The following is a 19,612-nucleotide window of genomic DNA, read 5'->3' as shown; positions in this document are numbered from 1 at the left end:
ATTTAATTCAAAAATTCCTTCTATTCATTACAAGTCACAACATTTAGGAAATAAGTCTGTATCTTGTCAGTAAGTGCAATTCAGAATCTCTCAGCTCATATTAGGGATGTCCGATAATGGCTTTTTGCCGATATTGTCCAACTCTTTAATTACCGATACCGATATCAACCGTCGTGGAATTAACACATTATGCCTAATTTGGACAACCAGGTATGGTGAAGATAAGGTACTTTTTTTTAAAAAAATGAATCAAATAAAATAAGAAATTAAAAACATTTTCTTGAATAAAAAAGTAAAACAATATAAAAACAGTTACATAGAAACTAGTAATTAATGAAAATTTGTCAAATTAACTGTTAAAGGTTAGTATTATTAGTGGAGCAGCAGCACGCACAATCATGTGTGCTTACGGACTGTATCCCTTGCAGACTGTATTGATATATATTGATATATAATGTAGGAAGCAGAATATTAATAACACAAAGAAACAACCCTTTTGTGTGAATGAGTGTAAATGGGGGAGGGAGGTTTTTTGGTTTGGTGCACTAATTGTAAGTGTATCTTGTGTTTTTTATGTGGATTTAATAAAAAAATTTAATTAAAAAAACACCGATAATAAAAAAACGATACCGATAATTTTCGATATTACATTTTATCGCATTTTTCGGCCGATAATATCGGCAGACCGATATTATCGGACATCTCTAGCTCATATACATCAAGTGGCAAAGCATCAGTTGCATCTTTCAGATTCATCACTTGAAATTAGTCTTTTTAATCACATAAGTGTGAAGGTGTTCATCAAAATAGTTAACAGTGAGAACTCTCAACAAAATGAACACCTCATCACGGTCAGAAAAGGTAACAATATACACTGTCTCTCCAAAGATATGTTTGTTGTCCAGATCACATTTGAAGGAAAGCACACAAGCAGGTGTGTAGCAATGACCAAATATAGACACACAACTGATACTCCAAATGTTTCAATCATTGATTGAAACTTTATTAGTAGATTGCACAGTGAAGTACATATTACATACAATTGACCTCTAAATGGTAACACCCCAATAAGTTGTTCAACTTGTTTAAGTCGGGGTCCACTTATGTCCACAGGCTGCCATTTTTTCAATCAACAACTCCTACTTTACCAAGCAGGCAAGGTTACAAGCCCAATACAATTTGAAGAGTTAGTCCAGACTGCAGGTGAGACCCTCTTCCTGGAGTGGAATGACATGGGCAGCCACGAGGACATATTGTGTTGATGTTGTGCTGCAATGTCCAATGCTCACCAGACCAGGTTGCATCACTGGAGCAGGGTCAGTGGTTTGTAGAAGGTCATGGAAGCTTCTTCCTGGCTAAAACAGTGTATGCAACACATGTGATTACATCATCTTTACAAGTTATGAATTATTTACTTAAGATATCTCACTTGTTTTATATTCTTATCACAAATTAAGATATTCTTACTTGTTCAATGTAGGACAGCACTGACTTGATGCTGCATTTTGTCCATCCCATAGATCTTCTTGACCCAGTAGGGGGCAGATCATGTGTGAGCATCTTCAGTGCTCTACAGCACCTTCATTCTGTACAAATAGACAAATATACACAGTTTATATCACTGACATGTGACACTGTAAGGTTCAATGTGTGTCAACTTGGGGAGTCTTTGGAAGATGACACAAAAAGGCATGATAATCCTCCATAAATAAACTAAACATTACCAGCACTCTCAGCTTCTGGTGGTTCATCTTTTCCTTCAAGAGCAGCCAGCTTCAACAACTTTGGTCCCATTTGTGTAGAAAGATGTCTGTCTTGTATGGAAACATCTTCTCAAACTGTCGATCTGTTAAGGTTTACCAACAGGACAAGACAAGGGTGATTAGATAAGGTTATATGCAAATCCATTTGAGAGTGCAGGTGGTGATTACATTTACTGACTTACCAGATATGGTACATCAATGAAACGAGGGTAGTTCTCAACAATCTCTGCCAGAGTAGGTGACTGATTAGATATCCAGTATCTTGGGTGGAAGTAGGTTTTGTCCTTACCCATCTTGATGGAAGAAAGGTTCTCCGGACTAGGCTTCATCCTTATGATCACAGTTATCCATTCTTGGACAGACTCATCACTTTCTGTAACTTCTTCAAGTCCAACAGTGACTTCAGATGAGCCACCCCTTCTGCAATAACGGCAGCAATCATCCCTTCGTTTGGCGGATATTCCTCAGCTTACCTTCCAGAAAGCCAGCGTGGCATGTTGGATCATAGACGTGTTCCTTTACAACACAAATAAAACTGGGATCTAATGAGCTACTGTCACAATCAATCCAAGTAATGTGTGTTTCTCACTCTTAACATTCCCTTACATATCCTTATTTTCGTCCTCCATGTTGATGTTAAGTGACGGGTAAAGTGTCACATGGTTCTGGCGAGAAGTTTTTTGTCCGCACTTACTGGATAACTGAGGAAAAACATCATGAAGAAGAAAAAGGACACATTAACATTGGACATAACATTAGACGTCCTGTAGTTCAAAATAAGTGACAAATGTCTACTTACAACTGACGGCAGTTGTTACCAGTACCCTTCTCCATTTTTATGTAAGTGAAGTCAATTGTGATTTAGGGCTATATAAATAAACATTGATTGATTGATTATATAGCGCTTTTTCTCTAGTGACTCAAAGCGCTTTACATAGTGAAAGCCAATATCTAAGTTGCATTTAAAGCAGTGTGGGTGGCACTGGGAGCAGGTGGGTAAAGCGTCTTGCCCAATGACACGACGGCAGTGACTAGGATGGCGGAAGCGGGGATCGAACCTGGAACCCTCAAGTTGCTGGCACGGCCGCTCTCCCACTCTCCTCGTAGAATGCAAAAATCCTGGGATCTTTTAGTTGGAGGCGAGTGTTGGCAGTGTCAGGATGAAGATCACTGGCTGCTGTTGAAGTGTGAAGGAACAGTCCACTATTTTATTTCAACCAGTGTAGAGATATTAACACTTCATCTAAGCCAGCCGTGTCCAAAGTGTGGCCCGGGGGCCATTTTCGGCCCGCAGCTAATGTTTTACCGGCCCATCATTCTAAAAAAATGTTTGAAAACATTAAAAGTGGAATAAAAGAGCAAATGGGTGAAACGAAAGGAGAAAAACTTTGCAATGTTCACTCTAATAACACAATTTGTTTTTACAATTTCTCACAAAATAATCAAAATCAATGTTGCTATGAATTATTGACCGACTTAAGGAAAAAAAGGACATACAAAACATGAAAAAAAAGTTAATTATATAAATTGTTATTACAAACATACAAAGCTAATTACACTATATATTATCTGAAGCTGATAGAGATTTAAGTGTTAAATGTAAACATGAGTGGGGCACTTTTGGATCCCTAAGAATTTTAGTGGAATTAAAAAACACCTGTCTTTGCTAAAAAATGTAAAATAATAAATTCTAATCAATGTTGCTATTAATTATTGACCTAGTTAGGGATCCAATTACTTCACATCAAATATTCCACTTTGAAAATCTTTTTGGGAAAAATATTGTATATTTGCCCCCAAAAAATAGGGTTTTGACAAAAAGCTCATGAAGTGTGTGTGTATATATTTTACACCTGAAGTTGAATTACAGATTCAAGCATTTAATTTAAAAAAATATATGAATAAAACTTGTTTTAAACCCGTTTTAAGACTGAAACCCTTCTGCGTCCCTAGGATCTAACTTGCGGGAGCCAATAAGGTTAAAAAAAAATAAAAAAGTGGATATTGTATTGGTTTTGAAAATGAAAAGATATCAAAATGGCCCCCGCATGTTTTGATTTTTCAGTGTGTGGCCCTCAGTGGAAAAAGTTTGGACACCCCTGATGTAAGCACTGGGATAATACTACAAATAAAAGGCACATAGGCTCACTAAACAGATGATTATGTTTAGTGAGCTGCCTTAAATGAACAAACATACCTGCTGTACTTCCATTTCCTGTGTGGTGACAGCAGTGGCACTGACATACCAAACATCTCATTGAATGGACTTGAATACAATTTGGAATGTATCCATGTTTTCAACTTGGCAGTTCACATCAGTGTCAATGAATTCATTCAAATCTGAGCAGAAATGCAGAATTCTGGTCATTTCTGCTTTGATGTACACACCTGTGTAATGTCCTTGACTTTACCAGGAGTGGAAGTCTTCTTGAAAATGTCTCTGCCATCCAGGAGGACTTGTGAGACATCTGGGAGAAGCCATTCTTCTACATGTGTACAAACTCAAATGTACAGACAAACACAACTAATTCAATACAACTCCAAGGAAGGACTTTGTGTAAAATAATAATCATTTAATTATAGCCTAAGAGATTATAATACACATACAGTAGTTAGAACAAGCTACATTTTAAGACATTTTGAACCATTATTAGTCCAGTGCAAATATGTTTACATGTCATAGGTGACTTCATTTCTGAAACATTGACTATGACTGGAAATGGCCTTTAATACCTATGCAACATATGGACAGATTAAACTTAAAAAAGGTCATTTAAAATTGAGATAACATACCCAAAAGAAAGCATGAATAGTTTAAGTCAACCAGTGCAGTTTAGTCAAACAGTTTAATTGATACTGTGGAGACCTTCTTATCAAATCTTACCTTAGTAATGTTAGCTAACTTGTGGAAACAAACCTGCAAAATAAAGCCAACATTAATTCAGCCATTAACCAACATTATGTACACAGCATAACCAGGCTACTATTTGAAAGAGCCCTAAAATAATAATAATGGAGGTTTAGTATAGCTAGCAATATGGCTAGCTGTTCATCAGCAGTTCATTTGCACGTGCACAACTTTACATCTTGTCAGCAGGTTACAGTCACACATTCCCAGCAAAACTACCACTATTACACCCTTTAAGATACAACAACGTGCAAGTAGACTGGAATATGCTTACCTTCATTAAGACGGATACAGTCGCAGAGGTCCGGCGGTGATGGCCACGTAGATCACAGAAAAGGCGGGACTTTTTTTGTTTTGTCCCCAACTCTATGACCACCCAGCTGATTGTCAAAGCTCATGACACAATGTTGTGTAGAATGTCTGTGTTACTTACCCTCAGGAAAATCCTGTGATTTAACACATTTGTTGAAATCATTACACAAAACATGTGTGGATTTCCAACACATTCCTTTTAAGAGTGTGGAAACGGGGTTTGTATACACACACATATTTTAGGCCACAGTAACACTCCAGTTTGAAAAGTAACACTGTTGACATAGGAAAATAAAACCATACTTGAAGTGATTTTGTCATTTTTAATGTTGAACAACTTCCATGTTTAATGTCTTCCTTAGAAAAGGTAAGCAGGCACACATGCAGCAGAATGTGTGGCATTTTTTAATGCCAAAATATTGTGTCCAAAAAACACACTAACTCAGTGTCATGTTCTAAATCAGAAATAAAAGAATAAGACCGGGAAATATTTTCACACATTCATGAGTTAGTCACTCCTCTGTTACACAGAAATATCCTGCAGTTATCTTGCCATATATACAGTATGATTGCTGGGTGGATTTACTTGTGTTCAACAGGACGTTACACGGCTCCACCAAGAGGTGATGGAGGACGCCAGAGACATGGCGGAGTACAGGAGGCAGAAAGAGTCTCTGCGAGCGGACAAAAGAAGGCTGCAAGAACAGCTGCAGGGGGTCAGGGACACCCACTATGCAGTCAGGGACACCTGCGCGGAGAAAAAAAAAAAAAGGTCAAAGCCAAGATTCGCAATGTTGAAGTGAAATGTAAGGAAGGTAGATTCTAAATCTGACATTACAATATTGTTGTTAAGTTTAAGCAATCTCTTGCAGTGGATCAGCTGCACACCCAACATGAGCTCGCACAACTGAGAAAAAGGTATGACTACTTGAGTGGGCTGATAATTAACTTTCATTTGTAACTTGTATCTTACCTTAACTGAAATTAAAAGTATTTCTGCTTGGAGAGTGAATTGCAGCGCAGGGAGCGGCGGAGCCAGCGACGAGCGGCCAGCAGCGGAGATGAAATACAAGTGTCAGTTAAGGTAAGATACAAAAATACAAGTTACAAATGAAACAGTTAATTATCAGCCCACTCAAGTCGTCATACCTTTTTTTCAGTTGGGAGAGCTCTTGGTTGGTCTGCAGCTGATCCACGTTCCGTACATTTCAAGTCAAGCTTTGCAGCAGATGCTGAGCGGGACAGGAAAGGACAGAGAGCCTGAAAGATGAGCCGAAAAACAGAAAAATAAAAGAAGTCTACTCTGCTCAAGTATGATTTTGATTGATTGAGACTTTAGTAGATTGCACAGTACAGTACATATTCCATCCATCAGTGGTCAATTGACCACTAAATGGTAACACCCCAATAAGTTTTTCAAATTGTTTAAGTCCACGTTAATCAATTTGTGATATGTTGGAGCAGCAGGCAGCTATATACTCTGCATTGACCCACAACACCCTGAAGACAAATGTCAGACATCATCAACCTGTCTGATGATGACTTGAGAGTGGCAGAGGAGGTCCTCCAGGTGCTTAAACCCCTCAGAACTGTTCCATCTCTACTGAGCACTGAAACTTCACCATCTGTGTCAATGATCCTGCCACTGAAAACAAGGATTGTACAATCCATGACTCCAAGTGTGGAAGACAGCAGCATCACTCCAGATGTGAGGCTTTATTTCACTACCTATGTTTCAAGGAAGATGTGCCTTCTTATGTTGCACTTTAACTTGGTTTTTATTATTGGTCATTGGTCCAAGTTTAAAGAAAGGAGAAGTGTCTTTTGATGTTGCACTGTTTTTCATTAATTATGTTAAAAGGAAGATAAAAATGCATGCCATGAATTGATTAACGTGGACTTAAACAAGTTCAAAAACTTATTGGGGTGTTACCAATTAGTGGTCAATTGTACGGAATATGTACTGTGCAATCTAATAAAAGTTTCAATCAATCAAAAAGTCAAGTTGATCAACAAATTGTATTATTCTCCAGTGCAATAACAGTACTGAAATGAAGGCTAAGAGGGCATTAATGGGAGCTTTAGAAAAAGAAAGAAAAATAGAACTAATTAAATAGTTACTTTTCACAGTAACTCATTACTTTTTGGTGTAAGTAACTGAGTTACTTTTGAAATAAAGTAACTAGTTTTCAGTAACTAACCCAACACTGGTCACGGATGGGTTTGGGAAGAGTGTTCCAGAGGGTGGGAGCAGCGATGGAGAAAGCTGTCACCCCAGGTCCGAAGCTTGGTTCTGCATGGTGGGGAGAGCAGGTTGGCATCAGAGGAGCGGAGGCTGCGTGAAGGTATGGAGGTGAAGCAGGTTGGTGAGGTAGCAGGGGGCCTGCTTGTGGAGGGCTTTGTGGGTGAGGACGAGGATTTAAAGTGGATCCGGTGAGGACTGGGGAGCCAGTGGAGTTTCTGGAGGACTGGGGTGATGTGCTCACGGGAGCGGGTGTGGCTGAGCAGGCGGGCGGCAGAGTTTTGAATGTATTGGAGTTTGAGAATTTTGCAAGATGAGTCGTAGAGGATGCCGTTACAGTAGTCAAGTGTGGAGGTGATGAAGGCATGGATCAGGGTTTCAGCGGCAGAGAAGGATGGACGGAGACGGGCAATATTTTGGAGGTGGAAGAAAGCAGTTCTTGTGATGTGGTTGACCCGGTGTTGAAAAGAGAGCTTATTGTCCAGAATGACTCCGAGGTTGCGGATGTGAGTGGATGGGGACAGAGTAGAGTTGTGAGCAGTTTTGGTGAGGGATTTGGGGCCCACGATGAGCATGTCAGATTTGTCAGTTGAGTTTGAGGAAGTTGGAGTGCAGCCATGATTTGATTTCAGTGAGGCAGTCGGTCAGGGTGGAGAGATTTTGTGGAGATGTAGCTGGACATCATCTGTGTAGCAGTGGAATTGGAGGTGATGGCGGCGGATGATGTTACCGAGGGGGAGCATGTACAATGAAGAGAAGTGGACCAAGCACCCAACCCTGGGGGACACCTAGTGACAGAGGGGCAGTACTACCTTTAGAAGAAAGTATGTATTGATGTATTACAGTACAAGGACACAATTACTTATATAATATACTATCTTTAGATGAAAGTGTAAATACATATGTACATACTATATTTAGCAGTATTGATGTATTACAGTACAAGGACACAATTACTTATATAATATACTATCTTTAGAAGAAAGTGTAAATACATACGTATATACTATATTTAGCAGTATTGATGTACTACAGTACAAGGATAGAAACATGCTATATTTCCAAGAAAGTGTATGTATTAATGTACTACACTACAAGGACAGAAATACTTCTAATATACCAACTTTAAAAGACAGCATAATGATGTACTACCAGGACAGAAACACATGTTATACTATCTTTACAAGAAATGCTAAGTATTGATAAATACTGATGAAATATACTATCTTCAGAATAAATCCCAAGTACTGAAGCACTACAAGGACAGAAATATTTCATCCTGCATGACTTGTATTTAACTCCTGAGTAAACACTGCCCCCTGGTGGACTCTTTCACCACATACCTTGTCTCCTTTGGTTCCACTCAGACCTTGAGCACCTGGAACGCCCATCGCTCCTCTCTCTCCTTTGCTTCCCTGTCATATATGAGAACAATGAATAAGTATTGTACTTTCAACACAGTCTTTCCCACTATTCCTTGTGGAGCCACTGGACCGCGCTGACCTCGGTCTCCCTGCAGTTACACGTATGAGGTGAGTACCTGGAGTCCGTGTTATTGACTCAAGTATTTACCTTGGGACCAGGAACCCCAGGCTCGCCCTATAGTAATAAGTCATTTCAGGTGTGCAGTAGACAAACAGTCTAATCGATAAGCACTGGATTTGTTTAGGTACTTACCAAAGGTCAAGGGTCACCGGACATGCCGGCATGACCTCTGGGATCAGGCTCGTCCTAGCAAGAGAAAAAGTGGTTAAAAGTGAAGTGCATAATGTAAAAAGTTTGATTGAATAGTGCTTACTTTAACTCCAGGTCCACCTTTGGCTCCTGGACTAGCAGGTAATCCTAGAGAGAGAAACGCAGCACAATCACACACATGTACTAGAACACTCTTTATTTAGGACCACATTTTAATGTACAATCACCTCATGATAGTATTACACAATTCCCTAAGCCAGTGATTCTCTAACTACAAAGAATGACATAAATATGCAAACAGTGTTACTGTTCAAACTGTGGCCAAAAATATTCAATGAATACTTATGGCCACTACACAACTGTATTTCAATGTTGGTCATTATGGTGGTACTTGGAGAGCAAAGTTGTTTTTCCTGAAGTGGTGTACACACACACGTCAAATTGTATCTATTTTATTGTGTAAATGATAGTAACATATACATGTTTGTCAACATTTGGCTAAAAGCAAAAATGTTTATGTATAAATGTTGATTTCTGAAAGTAAAAACATTTTCCAATTGGCTAAACTGTTTCAAATTATCAATTAAATCTGGGAAAACTATTACAAAAACCCTTAAATAGATATCTTTATTAAAGTTTTCTAACCTTTTTTTTTTTTTTTTTTTTTTTTTTTTTAAATTGTATCATATTTTTTAAATGCTCTTTGTATTTGCTTTTATTTTCTTTACTTGACATGTTTTGTTCTACCGGATGGATGTGTAATATTGTTGAATATAAAAAAACAAGTTTGACAACAAACTATGCTGTATATATACAGGTATATACACATACACATAGACATACATATATATACACATACATATAAATATGTATATATAGTTCTGATGTTGTGACCTGTTTAAAATATACATTTTCGTTGGTTACTAATAAATATCCATCCATCGAAAACTTCACTATAGTAACAGTAATTATAAGTCAGGGTCCGCGCATGCGCGAAGACAACGTCCCCTTTTTGACGGCATTCTGTGACGTCACGTTTTGTTATGTTAGAATATTTCATGAGCGTGTGGTCTAAAAACTAGCTTACCTAAAAGTAAAGGGGAACATGAGGGGGATATTTAAAAACATGTTGTATAATTATAATGCAATAGTAATCGCCCAAATTTGACGCGAACATGAATGTTTGAAACGCGAGATTTTAGCCGAGGAGCTATCGCTAGCTGTTGTGCTAAGTTGCTACAAAGAGAGATATAGGTTATCGAGCAAATTTATACATGGAAATAAAGCTGTAGTCACTCACCAAAACCAAAACTTTGCATCACTCTGGAGTAGAGAAGCTGTCGCATTTTTCGAAATGTTTGGTGGTTGTTCCACGCATGCGCGAAGAGTGCGTCACTTCCGTCAATGGGTCAGTGGTTTTTAATTTTTAGCAATTAGCAATTAGCAATTATTTATTTATTTCGTACTTGGATGTGTACATTTCAACAACATTTCAACAATCTCACATACCTTACTGCATTCAATACACAGCCATGTCGAAAAGGAACAGGATGAAGAAAATCTTATATTTCCTGCCCCTTCGCACAAAAGAAACATTTTCTTGGTATTTCTTTGCCGGTAGTGCATTAGAACATCCAATGCAACAAATCAATACAAAACAATATATCACATATGCACACACAGGCACACGCACCCACCCACCAGGGGCGTAGACTCTAGAGTAGTAAAAAAGGCTACAGGACATGTATGACCCAGTTGACAAGAAAAGTTATTGTTGCCTAAAAACTACAAGTTTGTACCCCTACCCAGTGCACACACTCATAGAAATTAATAGAACAAACAATCAATGAAAAGAATAAACAAGCAAGATAAGTTGAACAAAAAATAAATAAACAAAACAAAAACTGAAAAAATAAGGCAATCACTCAAACCAAACAAACTGAAAAAGAACAAGGCAATCATCCAAACCAAACAAACTGAAAAAGAATAAGGTAATCATTCAAACCAAACAAAACTGAATAGAACAAGGCTATCATAACAAGGTATCATTCAAACCAAACAAAGCTAAGAACAATGTGATCATTCAACCAAGGATCCATAGTGCATGTCGATAAAGAAAAAAAAAAAAAATGAAAGGAAAGCTAGACTATACAATACCTACAGTCATGTAGGATAATGTAAGCGTTGTTTTTTTGTGTGTTTATTATTATTTTTATTTTTTATTTTTATTTTTTTCCCCTTATTTTTCCCTTTGCGTCCCTTTTGTCAGTGCTCATATAACATCATAGTTCTGTTTTTAAAGACTTTTTTTTAATTGAAATGTGTTTTTACATTGCTTTATTTCATTATGGAGAGAGTTCCAGAGTTTTACTCCCACCACTGATGTAAACATTTGTTTTGATGTTGTTCGTGCAAGCTGATGCTTAAAGTGCCCTTTCCTTCTTCCTTCTTTTTCTATTAAAGTGAAATTTTTTTGTAGATTTGTTGGTAGCTCTTGACTACTAGCCCTGAACATAACCAATAATGTCTGCTGCTCAACTAGTTCATAAAATTTGTAAAGTCCTGAGCTAATAAATAATCCATTTGTGTGCTCTCTATAACCTGTTTTGTGTATGATTCTGATCGCTCTCTTCTGAAGGAGGTACAGTGGCTTTGTGTTACTCTTATATGTACTACCCCATATTTCCACACAATAATTGATATAAGGCAGTACAAGTGCACAATACAGTGTACGCATTGCTTTATAATCTAATACATCTTTTACCTTATTTAATATAAATATACTTTTAGCCATCTTTTTTCTAACATGTGAGATATGCGATTTCCAACTAATATTATCATCTAAAATCACTCCCAAAAATCTAATCTCAGAGACTTTTTCAATGCTTGTTCCAGCTATTGACAGTACAATATTTTCAGGCTTTTTTCTCTTACTAAAAATCATGAACTTAGTTTTTTTCAAATTCAATGATAATTTGTTAACGTCAAACCATTTTTTGAGTTTGACCATTTCCTGTTCCATACTCTTTAGTAATTCATTTAAGTCATGTCCAGAGCTGTAAAAGTTGGTATCGTCAGCAAATAATACAAAATTGAGTAATTTTGACACATCACAGATATCATTTATGTATAAAATAAATAGTTTCGGTCCCAGAACAGACCCTTGTGGAATTCCACACTTAATACTCATATTTTCAGATGTATTAGCAGCATATTGTACATATTGTTGTCTGTTATTCAAGTAGCTATTTAACCAATCTAAAACTATTCCTCTCACACCGTATGAATGTAATTTGGATAAAAGGATAGAGTGATCGATTGTGTCAAACGCTTTCTTAAGGTCTATAAACACCCCTACTGTGTATTTCTTACTATCGGTGGCTGTTGTTATGTCCTCAATTATGTTCATCACAGCAGAGGCAGTAGATCTGTTTGAACGAAATCCATACTGGCTCTCGCTCAACAACTTGTTGTTTTCAATAAAATGGTCTAATTTTTGTACAAATATTTTTTCAAGCACCTTAGAGAATTGGGACAGAAGTGATACCGGTCTGTAATTAGTAAACATGTGCTTATCCCCATCTTTAAAGAGTGGAATAACCTTTGCTACCTTCATTCTATCTGGGAAGGTCCCTGTATTGAAAGAGAGATTGAAGATATAGCAGAGAGGCTCAATGATGCAGTCAATTGTCTTTTTTACAATTATCATATCTAACCCATCATCGTCTGTTGATGTTTTGTTCTTTAATTTATTTACAATTGTTATAATTTCATTTTCACTGACTTCTCCCAAAAACATTGACTTAAGTACTCTGCCTCCACCTCCCAACCCATTCTGAAATGACCCATCATCATGTTTTTCTATATTTTCTGCTAGTTTTGGACCTACGTTTACAAAAAATGAGTTAAACTCATTTGCCACTTCGTCCATATTTTTTATTATCTTTTCTTCTTTTACAAAGTGGTTTGGCGGGCTGATAGGTCCCGGTGTGCTTCCCATCACCTTTTTCAATATGTTCCATGTTCCTTTGATATTGGCTTTATTTTTTTCTAACAAGTTACTATAATAGTCTTTTTTGGCTTGTCTCATTATTGTTGTCAACCTGTTTTTATAAACCTTATATTTAATTTCTGCTGCATTTGTCCTAGATTTTAAAAATACCTTGTAAAGTCTATTTTTCTTTTTACATGCATTCTGTAGTCCCCTTGTGATCCAAGGAGTTTCACTGTAATTGTCCTTTTGTTTATATAGCATATTTGGGCAATGTTTTTCATACAGTGATAAATATATATTTAAAAAAGCTTCATATGCATCATTTACCTCTCCTACATATACCTCCATCCAATCCCTTTCAAGAAGGTCGCTTCTAAACATGTCAATTGTCGCTTCGGTTCTTAATCTTTTCCTTACATATTTGTGGGCTGTTTCTTCTCTCTCCCTGTTGACTTGACAGTCCCCCTCATTGATTTGGCACTCATAAGTAAAAAATACAGGTAGATGGTCGCTGATATCATTAACTACCAATCCACTCTTGATTTTGTTTTTTTCTACAACATTTATAAAGATATGATCAATCAGTGTAATAACTTTCCTGCCAAAACAGTTCATTTTTATGATCTTTATTCGAGTAACAATTTCCAATAGAATATTGCATACAAAACAACCGTTACTTAAGAATACAGTATTTATTTTGAAACCGCACAGAAACCGGAAGCAGCCTTAAATGGCAAATAAATCTTTTTTAAAAAATTCCTTTATATACATCAAAAATATAAATCCACGATACTGATCATTCTACGTTTTAGTGATACAACAAAAAATCTAAATTAAAAAACAAGTTAAAAAAGCCATCGTTAACACGCAAGTCACTTCCGGGACTTCACGTTTTGTGATATTTGAATGTTTTATGAATCTGTTGTATAAAAGCTAGCTTATCTTGAGGGAACAATAATATAAACACAAAAAAGGGGGTATATTTAACAAAAAAATCAGGGCGTATTACCGCCACATTTCAACCACTTTCACGAATCTGTCAATGCAATGAATGACGCACGAGGGCTGGAGAATGTTTAAAGAACATTAATTTCCACTGATAGGGCCTAGATTTAAGAATAAACTTAAACATTTACAACAATATGAATGAAATTAAATATAAACAATCCATCCTAATCATAAGAATAAACTTAAATATCACTGATAACTTTTTAAATGTACTTTCAGTCAACCTAAACAATTTAGTAAACATCAGTGAAATGATCTTCTTGAAACATTCTCCTCAGTACAAAACAAGCACTTCTTTCCCTCGCTTTCCTCACCACTTGCGTCTTCTGAGTCCACACAGGAGCTGTCTTCCTTCCTCTTAGCAGCATGTCAAAAGGAGTGACGCTCAAACATGTTGAAGCATGTGCTCTGAGCAGGTGAACAGGTGAATTCAATCAAAGCAATCTGGTGGAAGCAGGTGGAGATGTTCAGCCCTCAGTGCTCACTGTTGCCCCTTCAGGCCTGGAGTGTGCTCTACATGCTGCTCTGTACTTGGACTTGAAGGCCTACTGAAATTAATTTTTTTTATTTAAACGGGGATAGCAGATCTATTCTATGTGTCATACTTGATCATTTCGCGATATTGCCATATTTTTGCTGCAAGGATTTAGTATAGAACAACGACGATAAAGTTTGCAACTTTTGGTATCTGATAAAAAAAAGGCTTGCCCCTACCGGAAGTAGCGTGACGTAGTCAGTTGAACATATACGCAAAGTTCCCTATTGTTTACAATGATGGCCGCATGAAGTGAGAGAGATTCGGACCGAGAAAGCGACAATTTCCCCATTAATTTGAGCGAGGATGAAAGATTTGTGGATGAGTAAAGTGCAAGTGAAGGACTAGTGGGGAGTTGAAGCTATTCAGATAGGGAAGATGCTGTGAGAGTGACCTGATATTCAGCTGGGAATGACTACAACAGTAAATAAACACAAGACATATATATACTCTATTAGCCACAACACAACCAGGCTTATATTTAATATGACACAAATTAATCCTGCATAAAAACACCTGCGTGTTTGTTATGCTAGCTCCTAGCTCCTCTGCTAGCTCCATAGAACACGCCAATACAATTCAAACACCTGATCAACACACACAATCACTCAGCCCAAAAGACCGTTCACCTAACCCAAGGTTCATAAAGCTTATATATTTTTAAAAAGTTACGTACGTGACGCGCACGTACGGTACGGTACGTGTTATGCTAGCTCCTAGCTCCATAGAACACGCCAATACAATTCAAACACCTGAACACACACAATCACTCAGCCCAAAAGACAGTTCACCTAACCCAAGGTTCATAAAGCTTATATATTTTAAAAAAGTTACGTACATACACAAAAAAAAGTTGCGCACATACAGTCAAGCGATCAAATGTTTAGAAGCCAAAGCTGCATACTCACAGTAGCACGTCTGCGTCTTTGTCATCCAAATCAAAGTAATCCTGGTAAGAGTCTGTTGTCCCAGTTCTCTACAGGCGTCTGTGTATCGAAGTCAAAAGTCCTCCTGGTTAGAGTCTCTGTTATCCGAGTTCTTCCATCTTGACTGCATCTTTCGGGAATGTAAACAAAGACGCGCTGGCTGTGTACTGTTGTTGCTGACTACGTTCGAAAAATACGTCCATTTCGCACCGACAACTTTCTTCTTTGCTTGCTCAGCTTCCTTCTCCATAATGCAATGAACATGATTGAAACAGATTCACGAACACAGATGTCCAGAATACTGTGGAATTATGAAATGAAAACAGAGCTTTTTCGTATTGGCTTCAATGTGGAAGGCATACCCGTGTTCCCCGGGCTACGTCACGCGCATACGTCATCCTCAGAGGCGTTTCGAACCGGAAGTTTAGCGGCAAATTTAAAATGTCACTTTATAAGTTAACCCGGCCGTATTGGCATGTGTTATAATGTTAAGATTTCATCATTGATATATAAACTCAGACTGCGTGGTCGGTAGTAGTGGCTTTCAGTAGGCCTTTAAGGTAAGATACAAAAATAAAAGTTACAAATGAAACAGTTAATTATCAGCCCACTCAAGTAGTCATACCTTTTTCTCAGCTGGGAGAGCTCATATTGGGTGTGCAGCTGATCCACTGCAAGAGATTGCTTAAACTTAACAACAATATTGTAATGTCAGATTGTAGAATCTACGTTCCTTACATTTTAATTTAACCTGGCGAATCTTAGCTTTGACCTTTTTCTTGTTTTCCCTGACCCCCTGCAGCCGTTCTTGCAGCCTTCTTTTGTCCGCTCGCAAAGACTCTTCCTGCCTCCTGTACTCCGCCATGTCTCTGGTGTCCTCCATCACCTCGTGTGCCACCCGTGTAACGTCCTGTTGAACACAAGTAAATCCACACAGCAATCATACTGTATATATGGCAAGATAACTGCAGGATATTTCTGTGTAACAGAGGAGTGACTAACTCATGAATGTGTGAAAATATTTCCCGGTCTTATTTTTTTATTTCTGATTTAGAACATGACACTGAGTTAGTGTGTTTTTTGGACACAATATTTTGGCTGTAAAAAATGCCACACATTCTGCTGCATGTGTGCCTGCTTACCTTTTCTAAGGAAGACTTTAAACATGGAAGTTGTTCAACATTAGTGGAAGACATTCCTCAACTAGGACTTTACCCATGCATGTCCCTTTAGGGGTGTTGTGGCAAAATGTGAATGCCTGCCAAAAATGTATTTCCTTCGCGGGGGCGACCAGCGTTACTGTGAAAAGTAACTATTTAGTTACTTTTTTTCTTTGAAGGCTCCGATTAATGCCCTTTTAGCCTTCATGTCAGTACTGGTATTGCACTGGAGAATTGTTGATCAACTTGACATGCATTTGTAGTTACCATCAATTGATTAACGTGGACTTAAAGTGGAAAAACTTATTGGGGTGTTACCATTTAGTGGTCAATTGTACAGAATAGTGATGGGTCCGGCAACACCGATGCATCGGCGCATGCGTCGAGCTCATAGAGCGATACCCTGTGTCGGTGCGCGTATCGCTTTTAGAAAGTCACGTGACCGAACACGAGCTGTTTTGGTCACGTGACCGCTCATGAGCTGTTCTGGTCACGTGACCGCTCATGAACTGTATCGCACTGACGCCTGCGCGTCAAACTGTTTATTAGGAAGCGGCGCAATGCGTGTTGTTGACGAACACCGTTAGGGCCGCTTGTTGTCACTGTCACTCAAAGTTGCATTGCAAAATTACCCAGAATAAATGTGTTTATTTTGTTTAGAATTCAGATGGGTTTGATTTGGTGCGCGGCATATATTGGCTGTGCGGCGCACGGTGTGCGCGGAGGACGCCTGAGCACTGCGCAATTGCGCAGGCGCGCACCTTAGAGGGAAGGTTGCTCACAGGGCACAGAGGAGGCGTCAGTGCGATACAGTTCGCGTATCGGTCACGTGACCAAAGCAGCTCATGATCGGTCACGTGACTTTCTAAAAGCGGTACGCGCACCGACACAGGGTTTCGCTCTATGAGCTCGACGCATGCGCCAATGCATCTGTGTTGCAGGACCCATCACTACTGTTACTAGAGAAGGTACAGGAATGACGGCGTGGCGAAGTTGGTAGCGTGGCCGTGCCAGCAATCGGTTACTGGGGTTCAATCCCCACCTTCTACCATCCTAGTCATGATACATGTTCACATTATTTGACTGTATCTAAAAAAGATAAAAATATATTTTTATTTAAATGAAGATATGAAATAATCCTAAATGAAATACAATGACTTGGTTTATATTATTGTATATACTAGGTCATAAAATCAGTGTCAGTTGAGTCGGTCCATATGTTGCCTGTAGGGATTTTTAATGTCCAGCAGATGTCAGTATTTAGTGACACAGTATCGACACAGTATCAATACAGTTTTGCAATGTGTCGAAACGCTTCATGAGGCCTCATCAACCCATCACTAACGTGGACTTAAACAAGTGGAAAAACTTATTGGGGTGTTACCATTTAGTGGTCAATTGTACAGAATATGTACTTCACTGTGCAATCTACTAATAAAAGTCTCAATCAATCACGTAGTGATACAAGAACCAGGAAGATAAAGTAAGATCTGTCATCTCTGATTTCAAGTTGAAACAAGTTGTAAAGAAAATAGCTCCTTCTTACCTCGCTTGCTGCTTCCATCCTGCTTGTAAACTTCTGACTGTTGCAGTCTATTTATTGGATGTTTTAGATGTGATTGTGATTGACTGATTGTTTTCACCTGCTCAGGTGAGCCACTTCCGCCACGTGTCTTTTAATGACAGCAATAGCCTGGAGGGGAACGTGCGCCCTCCTGTGGACTTCTGCCGCAATTGCACACATAAAGAAAGGCATTATTTGCAAGTGTGCCTTATTTAGCGTCCCAGACTTCGCAGTCTGAGTGTCCCTTATTGAGAGGAGCAGACATGTGAAGAAACACCTCTGGCTATTGCCCAAGTGTCTTTTAATGACAGCAATAGACTCTGGAGTGTGATTATCTTGTGTGATGACTGTATTATGATGATAGTATATATGATAGTATATATCTGTATCATGAATCAATTTAAGTGGACCCCGACTTAAACAAGTTGAAAAACTATTGGGGTGTTACCATTTAGTGGTCAATTGTACGGAATATGTACTTCACTGTGCAACCTACTAATAAAAGTCTCAATCAATCAAAATCCTTTTCAGATAGGATTTGTAAAAACAAAACACTCTTGCAGAGCCAAAACTAGACTTCAACTTAGGAGTCAAATATCTTAGTGCCATCTTGCAAAAAAATCGATTTTTCTTCAATTCAACACGATTGTCGATTCAAAAAGGATTTTTTCCCGATTCAAAAGGATTGTCTATTCATGGACTACATAGATTTCAGCAGGATTGAAAAGGATTGTCTATTGATGGAATACATAGATTTCAGCAGGATCTACCCCAGTCTGCTGACATGCAAGCAGAGTAGTAGATTTTTGTAAAAAGCTTTTATATTTGTAAAGGACAATGTTTTATCAACTGATTGCATTAATGTAAATTTGTTTTAACTATTAAATGAACCAAAAATATGACTTATTTTATCTTTGTGAAAATATTGGACACAGTGTGACACTATTGTTCTTTTTTTTATAATTTTTTATAAATGTCCAATGATAATGTCAATGAGGGATTTGTAATCACTGCTATGTTGAAATTGTAACTAATATTGATACTGTTGTTGATAATATTCATTTTTGTTTCACTACTTTTGGTTTGTTCTGTGTGGTGTTTGTGTCTCCTCTCAATTGCTCTGTTTATTGCACTTCTGAGTGTTGCTGGGTCGGGTTTGCTTTTGGAATTGGATTGCATTGTTATGGTATTGCTGTGTATTGTTTTGTTGGATTGATTAATTAAAAATAAATAAAAAATAAAAATAAATAAATAAAAAATACAAAAAATAGATTTTTTTAAAATGACAATCGATTCTGAATCGCACAACGTGAGAATCGCGATTCAAATTCGAATCGATTTTTTCCCACACCCCTAATATATATATATATATAAAAAATAAAAAAATGCTAGAAAAATAATCTGTGATTAATCAGGATTAATCACAGATCTAGAGTGTGATTAATCTGATTAAAACAAATTAATTACTTGACAGCCCTTAGATATACGGTATAAATGTTAATTTT

General features: G+C 37.8%; 3 long non-coding RNA genes across 4 annotated transcripts; all 3 read right to left on the bottom strand.

Moving 5' to 3' along the window:
- Window positions 1–1,054: 1,054 nt before the first annotated feature.
- Window positions 1,055–2,961, bottom strand: LOC133644998 (uncharacterized). The gene is made up of 4 exons (XR_009824862.1): window positions 1,946–2,961; window positions 1,725–1,846; window positions 1,468–1,586; window positions 1,055–1,355 (listed from the first exon to the last, which is right to left on the bottom strand). It is a non-coding gene; the product is annotated as an uncharacterized LOC133644998 (long non-coding RNA).
- A 1,090-nt stretch (window positions 2,962–4,051) lies between these two features.
- Window positions 4,052–4,672, bottom strand: LOC133644999 (uncharacterized). Its single transcript, XR_009824863.1, has 3 exons — window positions 4,648–4,672; window positions 4,175–4,264; window positions 4,052–4,103 (listed from the first exon to the last, which is right to left on the bottom strand). It is a non-coding gene; the product is annotated as an uncharacterized LOC133644999 (long non-coding RNA).
- A 656-nt stretch (window positions 4,673–5,328) lies between these two features.
- Window positions 5,329–8,944, bottom strand: LOC133644934 (uncharacterized). Of its 2 annotated transcripts, XR_009824855.1 has the most exons (5): window positions 8,903–8,944; window positions 8,569–8,640; window positions 7,185–8,013; window positions 5,957–6,215; window positions 5,329–5,731 (listed from the first exon to the last, which is right to left on the bottom strand). It is a non-coding gene; the product is annotated as an uncharacterized LOC133644934 (long non-coding RNA). The 2 variants fall into 2 exon arrangements; XR_009824854.1 differs by lacking the exons at window positions 5,329–5,731; window positions 5,957–6,215 and having other exon boundaries at window positions 6,228–8,013.
- Window positions 8,945–19,612: the final 10,668 nt, after the last annotated feature.

The sequence above is a fragment of the Entelurus aequoreus genome, linkage group LG28 (assembly GCF_033978785.1).
Source record: "Entelurus aequoreus isolate RoL-2023_Sb linkage group LG28, RoL_Eaeq_v1.1, whole genome shotgun sequence".
Taxonomy (NCBI): domain Eukaryota; kingdom Metazoa; phylum Chordata; class Actinopteri; order Syngnathiformes; family Syngnathidae; genus Entelurus; species Entelurus aequoreus.
Note: the sequence above shows the minus strand (reverse complement) of the source record. Positions and strands in the feature narration are given on the sequence as shown.